Source organism: Cryptomeria japonica, chromosome 10 (assembly GCF_030272615.1).
Source record: "Cryptomeria japonica chromosome 10, Sugi_1.0, whole genome shotgun sequence".
In the NCBI taxonomy this organism is placed as follows: Eukaryota; Viridiplantae; Streptophyta; class Pinopsida; order Cupressales; family Cupressaceae; genus Cryptomeria; species Cryptomeria japonica.
The window spans coordinates 871,211,013-871,220,613 of record NC_081414.1 but is presented as its reverse complement, the minus strand read 5'-3'; positions in this window follow the sequence as shown (position 1 = coordinate 871,220,613).

The window sequence follows — 9,601 nt, the reverse complement described above, 5'->3', positions numbered from 1 at the left end:
CTTAGTGAGCCGACCTACACATTTGGTCTTAGGTTTTGGTATATATGTAAGATCTCATTTGTAAGATTATGTAATGGTGTGTAATAGGGTATGGTAAGGTTGTGATATTCTGTATATGTGAATATAAGTAGAGCTACTCACGTAGACATAATTTGAAGATTCAAGGAAGGTTTGAAGGAGATAATTGTAGCTTAACTGGTACTAAATCCAGCATTGGAGATGCTACTTTGTGTAGTACATTATCATTAGATTTAATAATCCAATTGTAGTCAATGAGACTCCCATCTTTTGTTTGACAAGTGAGCTCTAGGCAGTTGGTGTTTCTACATGTGCAGACCCCATTTGTACACACATACTATTTGCATTAGTATCATCTGATTGTGGGTAAGGTTTCCCACCATGGTTTTTCCCCTCACGGGGTTTCCATGTACAAATCTCTATGTTATGTATTGTTGATGTTGTTTCTCTTTTTGTTTCATGCATTAAACTTTACCAGTATTAATATTAACTATTAATCTATTTACTAACATTAAGTTTGGCTTACCGGTATTAAGTATCAAGTTTGATTAAGTTATAGTTAGGTTGAAACTATTAAATAATTGATTCACCCCCCCTCTCAGTTGCCTCCGGGTCCTAACAGTCAAAGATTTTGCATATGTCATTTCTAAATTCTAGTGGGTATCCATTGTCATCTGGCTATGCCACACTCAGAAGATTGTGCTTAAGACCTTCAACCCAATAAACATCATCAAAACTTCTCTTCCCATTAAGAGAAACAACTCCCTTCCCTTTGACCATACAGGGTGAGTCACTGCTAAATATGACAACAACACTATCAAACTCTTTCAAGGAAAGGAATTTTCTCCAATCACCAGTCATGTGATGTGAACAACAACTATCAATGATCCAATCATCAGAGTTATCCATCCTGGACACTAAACCCTTCTAGTCTGATTTCTATTCCCTAATAGCCACAAACCCAATATCTTCACTAGCATCATAATCAGATTCATCATCAATAATACAACTATCAATAGCTAGAAGACAATCTCTCTTTCCTTTACCCTTATACTTCTTAAATTTGTCTCTCTTGTGTTCATTTTCACTATTAGAGCAATTAGCTGCTATATGACCAATCTTATTGTAAGCAAAAAAATTCAATGGTAGCTTACCTCTATATTTTCCAATGCCTCTAGGAAGTCATTTTGCCAACAATGCTTCAAGCTACACAAAACTGTCTTCATCATCAACATCTCTCCTAGATCTAGATTCATAGCTATGGCCAGTATCTCTACTTCTTCTCACACATTAGTTAGAGATAGAAGCTCTGAATGTAGATTCTAATTTTTGTACACTACCATCCTAGCCATTTAACTCAAAAATAGTAAGTTTGCCAATGATAGAGTCAAGAGTTACCTTTGCCTTGTCAATGGATTTCAACTCCTGAATAGTTGTAACTCAAATAGCATAGACTAGTAGAAGGGTTCTCAGAACCTTACTAATCACTATGGCATCTTCCACTTTCCCTCCTACACTCTTTATTTCACCAACTATTTCTTTAATCCTTTGACCATACTGCTCGATATTATCATCTTCAGACATTCTCATGTCATCAAACTTTCCTCTTAAACTCTCCTCTTTAGAAATCTTAACATGTTCATCACCACTATAAATATCTTCAAGTTTTTTCCAAACTTCATATGTAGTTTCAAGACCATGAACATCTACATATTCAACATTATAAATGGAACTTATGATAGCCTCTAATGCTTGATGATTCTCTTGTTGTTCTTTCTTCTGATCATTAGTCAGAGTACCAGTAGGTGCAACATATAGAGTTTTGACATGCTCCCAATACTGACTACCACGACTTTTGATATAAATCTTCATTTTGTTGCTCAAGATTCTATAGTTCTCTCTGTTGAACTTAGGACTTTCTTTATTCATCATGATATGCAAGGTCTTTTCCTCAAGCTGTTAGACTTGTAGATCTAAGAGGACCTAAGATGCTCTGATACCAATTGATGATATGATGAAAAAATAAGTATCTGGTAGAATACTGAGAGGGGGTGTGAATCAATATACTCAAAAATTGATACAAACTCCCAAACTCAAAATAGTTTTGTCAAGATAATAACTCATATGATTATCAATATTAACATCAACACCAACCAGTTTGACTATTATACCAATTTAACAAAAAACAACTTCAAAATTGTAAACATCAAATATGCTTAATCAAATAAGATCATATCCACAAAAAGCATTCACCACTTGACACAAATATTTATATGTAAAAAACCCAAATAGGTAAAAACCATGGTGAGATGAGACTCACAAGGTTAGCTATCTAAACTCTTCTTAATTTCACCTTGTTAGGAGCTAAGCATGTTAAAGCTTTACAATAACTCCTGTTAAGAACTGATTCTTTTAGGAATCACTCGGTTAGAGGATCTTAGAAATATGCCTTGATGAAAAATACAATAGCCAATTAGGAGTAACCTCACTGGAGGATTTGAGAATCCAAACTAATGGATCACTTTGTGAGAGGATTTAGAAAGTAACCAAGCTTGTTAGAGCTTACCTGGTTAGGGGATTTCTATATCTGCTACGATTGTTAGAAAACAACGAGTTTTTCTTGATCTGTCTAAATAGCACTAAATCTACTTGATCAGATCCTTCTTAAGCTTCAAATCTAGCTTCACTCAAACTAGAGATCCATCCTCTGGCTAGGCAACCTCACACTCAACTAATTTCTACCAACTTTGCCAACACCGAAATGAAACAACATCATCAACCTTAAATATAAATCAAATACGTTGGTAACACAACAAAAACCTAATTCTCATCATTGAGATTACAAACAAGTTCGTACAATATTGACCATTAGAATTCATAACAATCTCTTCACATTTAACAATAAAATTCCAACTGCTCCATGATAACTTCTTCATCAGACTTGTAACTCAGTACACACTATGCATTTGATGCAATACACTTTTCTCTTTTACAAGACAATCAAACACGCTAAAATAACATGAACTCATCTTCATATAATGACCACACGTGTCACCATAACTACCACTCGATCATCAAATCAAAAACCAACAAACTTGATCAGTTAGGGTTTAACAACAAACAAGTGGTAGGGTTTACCGATTACAAAAGATAGAAAGGTTTAACCTTATACACCAGTTCAACATACAAACTACCATATACTAGTTTACAACATCCTCAAAGTTTATCATACCGGTTTAAAATACAAAAGCAATAACAACAATAACATTAGCAAAATCATGAATACCATTCACTGGTTCAATTGACATCAATGACAACATATCATTAATGCAATCTATATGCAAAATGCCAACAATCTAAAAATACCAATAATACTGGTTTCCCATGCCAAGGATTGAGGACCTATTGGAAAATCTAGGTGGACCAAGCTACTTCACAAAGGTGGAACTGAAATTTGGTTATCATCAGATAAGAATCAGACCTAGAGATGAATGGAAGACAACATTTAGAACTAATGCAGGCCTATATTAGTGGTTGGTGATGCCTTTTGGTGTCACCAATGCACCTATTACCTTTCAAAGGCTCACGAATGAAGTATTAGTTGAGTTTATTGGTAAATTTTTTATTGTATATCTTGATGACATTTTGGTTTTCAGCAGGTCCAAGGAGGAACACCTTAAGAATGTGGAGATGGTCTTGAAGAAGTTGAAGGAGGCTCAACTCAAAATCAACCTTGAAAAATGTGAGTTCCTAAAAATAGAGTTATTGTACCTTCATTTTGTCATTTCAGAAAGGTTGTTTAAAGATGGGTCCAAGTAAAGTAGAAGAAATACTTAATTGGCCTACACCTAGGAGCATAAGTGATGTTAGAAGTTTTCATGGAATGGCATCTTTTTATAGGAATCTTGTGAGAAATTTTAGCCATCTTTGTGCTCCTATCCTTAACACCATTAAAGGAAGGATGAAGTGTCAATTTAAGTGGATAGAGGAAGCCAATAAGGGATTTGAATTGTTGAAAGGTAAGATAGAAGAGTTGCCAGCCCTTAGATTACCTAATTTCAGTCAGTTGTTTACAATAGACTGTGATACCAGCCAAAGGGCAATAGGGGAAGTTTCAAGTCAAGAATGTCATCTTGTAGCATTATTCTCAGAGAAATTGAATAAATCTAGGCAAAGATACTCCACATATGATTTGGAGTTCTATGCCATGGTGCAAGCATTGAAGAAGTGGTGACATTACTTTCTACCCAAAGACTTTATAGTTTACACTGACAACTATGCCATTAGTTTCCTCAATGGGCAAGAGAAGTTGAATGAAAGACACCTAAAGTGGGTTGAATACGTATAGTCCTACACCTTCACTATCAAGCACAAAAAGGCCACTACAAATAAGGTAGCTAATGCATTAAGTAGGAGAGTCATGACTATGTAGGAGATACAATTATAAAGTGTGGGATTGACTAAGTTAAATGACATCTACAAGGATGATAAAGATTTTGCAAAGATATATGTTGTTTGTTTTGATTTTTCTAACACTTCACATGTTTCTTCCTTAGAGTATATGATACAAGAGGGTTTTTTGTTCAAAGGATGCCTCCTTTGCATTCCCCAATAGTCTATGAGACAAAACATTATACAAGAAAAACATCAAGGAGGTCTAGGAGGTCATTTTGGCATAGATAAAACTATGGAGCAGGTTAGTAGGTTTTACCATTGGCTCAAATTGCACTAAGAAGTGAGAAGGTTTGTAGAGTAATGTGCAATCTATCAAAGAGAAAAAGGATCATCAAGTAATGCAGGTCTATACCAACCTTTGGTCATACCTCAGAGGCCTTGGGAATGTTTAAGCATGGATTTTGTGTTAGGCTTACCAAGATGATCCAGGAGCATCCTCGGTTCATGGAAATCTTGCATCAACCAGAAACATTTTCCTTTGTTACTTTGCTTTCTATTTGTAGTTTCAGTGTTTCTTTTTATGTACCATTTTTTAATCATTGGAACCTATGGAGTTGGATTTACTTGAAGACATGATCATATTTCTTTCTTCCAAACCACATCGCATTTGGATCACTTTCCGGCAAGATATCGCTATCGATTCCCATGATAGTCTCTTGCTACCAGTTGCTCCTTTTTTATTGGTTTCCTAGGACCTATCTTGGTGATATACTAAAACTCATTCTAAAGCTTGTGGAGTCTTGGACATTGATCTTGATGTTTCTGGAATGTGGCCAACCTTGTTGGTTGTGCACGTTAGATATTGTTCTTTGGGCTTTGATCCTTTGGGTCGACCTATTTTTCTTGGATGGTGTATATATTAGTGTAATTGAGAATTAAGAAGATAGTAGAGAGCAGGTAGTAGATAGCGAATAGGAGATAGAACTTAGAAGGTAGATCTCTTGATTGAAGGTCTCAGTTATGACCTATTCTGTATACTCTTCCAGGCCTGTGTGCCAATCTATTTAACCCAGATAGTTATCAATTGATTGTATTGATAATTGATGATATAATTCCATTAGTTCTGCATTGCCTCCATCATATCTTTGTGTTCCCATTGTATTTATTCTTGCTGATAGGTAGGACATATCTCTTTGAGGTTTCTCCTTACTGGTGGCTGCATGAAGTGGTATTAGAGTGAAGTTTCATTCTGGAGGTTGTGTGTCCTAACTTTTTTTATAGGGTGGTGGATTGTGGATTTGATCTACAATTGTAGAGGACTAGCATGAACTGATGGCACAAAGAGGAACTAGGAATGGTGGAGCACATGGGAATGCAAACCCTGTAGTGATGTAAATGTTGCAAGTTATAAGTAGCTTGATTGGAAGCCGTAGAGATAGCTCAAAGAAGAGGTCAACATATTGAGGATCTAAGTGAATATGAGGAAGAAGAAGCCCCAGTGGAACAAGAAAACCCACTGGCAGTTGATCCAAATGAGGAAAGGTTTTTGAGGGTTTTGAGTAGGGCTAATACTAAACCCCATTTTAGCCCACTAGAATATGATGTAAAGCTAGATTCCGATGAATTAATGGATTGGATCTCAAAGATGTAGAAGTATTTTGATTTTGAAAACACTGCAGAGGAAAGGAAGGTGAAATATGCCTATACCTAGTTGAAAGGTCATGCATCTCTTTGGTGGGAGAATTTGCAAGTTGATAGATAGAGGAGAGGTAAAGAGAAAATTAAGACTTGGGATCTAAAGGTTTTGAAGTTGAAATCAAAATTTATATTAGTTGACTATCAAGTAAACCTTTTTCAAAAGTTGCATAATTTGAGACAAAAGGAATCTAGTGTGAAGGAGTACACTGAAGCATTTTATAAGTTGAATATCAGATCCGGACATGTAGATGACGAAATTGAACAAGTTGCTAGATATTTGAATGGATTACAAATGTCTATACATGATGAAATCAGTTTGATCAAATTGGAGAGTGTTGAAGAAGCTTACTAGTATGCCTTAAAAGCAGAAGAGAAGTTAAATGTGAGACATGAGAAGAGGCAAAGAGGTAGAGGTGGAAGGTTTATTAGAGGTAGATTTCAAGGAGGAAGAGGTACCTATATAGATTAAAGCAAGGATAAAGAAGTAAGAAGGGAAGGTAATTCATACTGGAAAGATGGTTCATACCAGAAGGATGATAGAAATTTCTACTAGAGAAGAGAATGAGATGGCTACTAGAATGAGAATTTTGGAAAAGATGACAGAAGACAAGATAAGAGAGCATTTAGAGGAACTTGTTTTAAATGTGTAGGGGAAGGACATTGTGCATATGAACGATAGAAGACAGAGAGTATTGGAAGAGCAGAAATAGTGGAAGAAAGCCCCACCAGATCAGCTAACAAACTAGAAGATGGAGAATTGTTTATGATGAGGAGAGCTTTGTGTCATATTGGGGAAGATAAAGAGCCCTTACAGAGGAAGAACCTTTTCAAGACCAGATGTAAGGTATCTGGTAAGTGTTGTAAAGTTGTTATTGATAGTGGTAGTTCTAACAATCTTATTTCAGAGGAGATGGTGAATAAGTTGAATTTAGAAAGATTGAAACACCCTAAGCCTTGTTAGATAGCATGGATTCAGGACGAACACAAGTTGTTAGTAAGTGAGCAATGTTTGGTGAAATTAAAAATTGGGAAATATCATGATGAAGTCTTGTGTGATATTATGCCTATGGATATTTGTCACCTTTTGTTGGGTACACCTTGGTAGTTTGATAGACAGACAATACATGATGGAAGGAAGAAAATATATAGCATTGTGGTAAATGGGATGAAGCAAAACTTGCTACCTTTGGAGGAGCCTTTGAAGAGCGAAGTCTGTACGAATGCTAGGATCAATTTGTTTGATGGAAGGAAGTTCCTGGATGGAATGAGACATGAGAATGTGTGTTTTGTGTTGGTTCCTAGTAAGAATGAGAAACCACAACCAGAAGAAGAACAACCAGAGGAGATAAAACATTTGTTGACAAAGTATGAAGACATCATTTAAGATAATGTGCCTGATGGATTACCACTAGTAAGAAGCATCATTCATTGCATGGATTTGATTCCCGGAGCTAGTTTTCCTAACAAAGCTGCACACTTGTTGACACCTACAGAGAATGAAGATTTGAACTGACAGGTGCAGGAACTGTTGAAGAAAGGTTTGATTAGAGAAAGTTTGAGTCCTTGTGTACCACCATCAGTTTCAGCAGCTAAGAAGAATGGAGAATGGAGAATGTGTACTGATTCTAGAGTAATAAAAAAGATCACAGTGAAATATCGGTTTCCCTTACCTAGAATGGATGACATAATGGACTATTTGAGTGGAGCAAGATACTTTACAAAGATAGATTTGAAGAGTGGATATTGTCACATTAGGATCATAGAAGGAGATGAGTGAAGGACAACATTCAAGACAAATGAAGGACTGCATGATTGCTTGGTGATGCCTTTTGGGTTGAATAATGCACCTAGTACTTTTGTGAGGTTGATGAATGAGGTTTTGAGGAAATTACTGGGTAAGTTTGTTATTGTATACTTGGATGACATTCTGATTTTCAGTAAAAGAAAAGAGGAAAATTTGTTGCAGCTAAGACAAGTTTTGCAGAGGTTGAGAGAAGAAAAGTTACTGGTCAATATCAAGAAGTGCACTTTCATGAAGGATGAGTTAGTCTATTTTGGCTTTGTGATATCTGAGGATGGTTTGAAGATGGACCTTGAGAAAGTGAAAGAAATTATTGAGTGGCCGACACCAAAAAGCATTGGAGAGGTAAGATCATTTCATGGATTGTCTAGTTTCTACTAGAAGTTCATTAGAAATTTCAGTTCATTTTGTAACCCTATTACTGAGACCATGAGAGGAGACAAGAAGGAATTCAGATGAACCATCGGAGCAAACAAAAGTTTTGAGTTATTGAAGCAAAAAGTAATAGAGCAGCCCGTGTTGGTTTTACCAGATTTCAACAAAGTGTTTCAAGTTGATTGTGATGCAAGTGGAATAGCAATAGGAGTAGTCTTGAGCCAAGAAGGAAGAAAAGTAGTATATTTCAGTGAGAAACTGAATGATGCTAGGAGAAGATATTTAGTATATGATCAGGAATTTTATGCCATAATTCAAGCCTTGAAGAAGTGGAGACATTACTTGTTGCCTAAGGAGTTTGTGTTGTATACAGATCACCAGGCTTTGCAGTATTTGAACCACAAAGTAAGTTGAATCAGAGACATATGATATGGGTAGAATTTTTGTAAAGTTACACCTTTGTGGTGAAGAATAGAAGTGGGAAATCTAAAAAAGTTGATGATGCATTGAATAGGAGAAGGAATTTGTTGATAGAGATGAGAGTGACTGTATTAGGTTTTGAAGAATTGAAGACCTTGTATGATGATGACCCGGATTTTGGAGAACCTTGGAAAGCATGTAGAGAACAGGTTATGCTAGATAGGAATAAGTGGCTGGACTATTTCATGCAAGATGAAATTTTGTTTAGAGGAGTTCAGTTGTGCATACATAAGAATTCTATGAGGGAGAATCTAATTAAGGAGAAACATAGTGGAGGTTTAGCTGGACACTTTGGTATTGACAAAATAGTAGCTTTGGTGAGTGAGCAGTACTTTTGGCCCTAGATTCATAAGGATGTTAAGAGATATGTGCAGAGTTGTAGAGTTTGTTAAGTTGCAAAAGTTACTAGTTAGGATGCGGGATTGTATAAACCTTTGATAGTATCGGTTAGACCTTGGGAGGATATAAGAATGGATTTGATACTAGGATTACCTAAGAAACAAAGAGGGAATGATTGAATATTTGTGGTAGTGGATAGATTCTCTAAGATGGCTCATTTCATACCTTATAAGAAGATATTAGATGAAGTTCATGTAGCAGACCTTTTTTTCAAGGAAGTGGTAAGATTACATGGATCACCTAAGAGCATAGTTTCAGACAAAGACACTAAGTTTGTTGGCTATTTTTGGAGAACACTTTGGAAGAAGATGAAGATAGATTTGAAGTTCAGTTCTACTTTCCACTCACAGACTGATGGACAGATAGAAGTAGTTAACTAGAGTTTGGGGAACTTGTTGAGATGTTTAGTAGGAGATAAAATTGGAAGTTGGGATT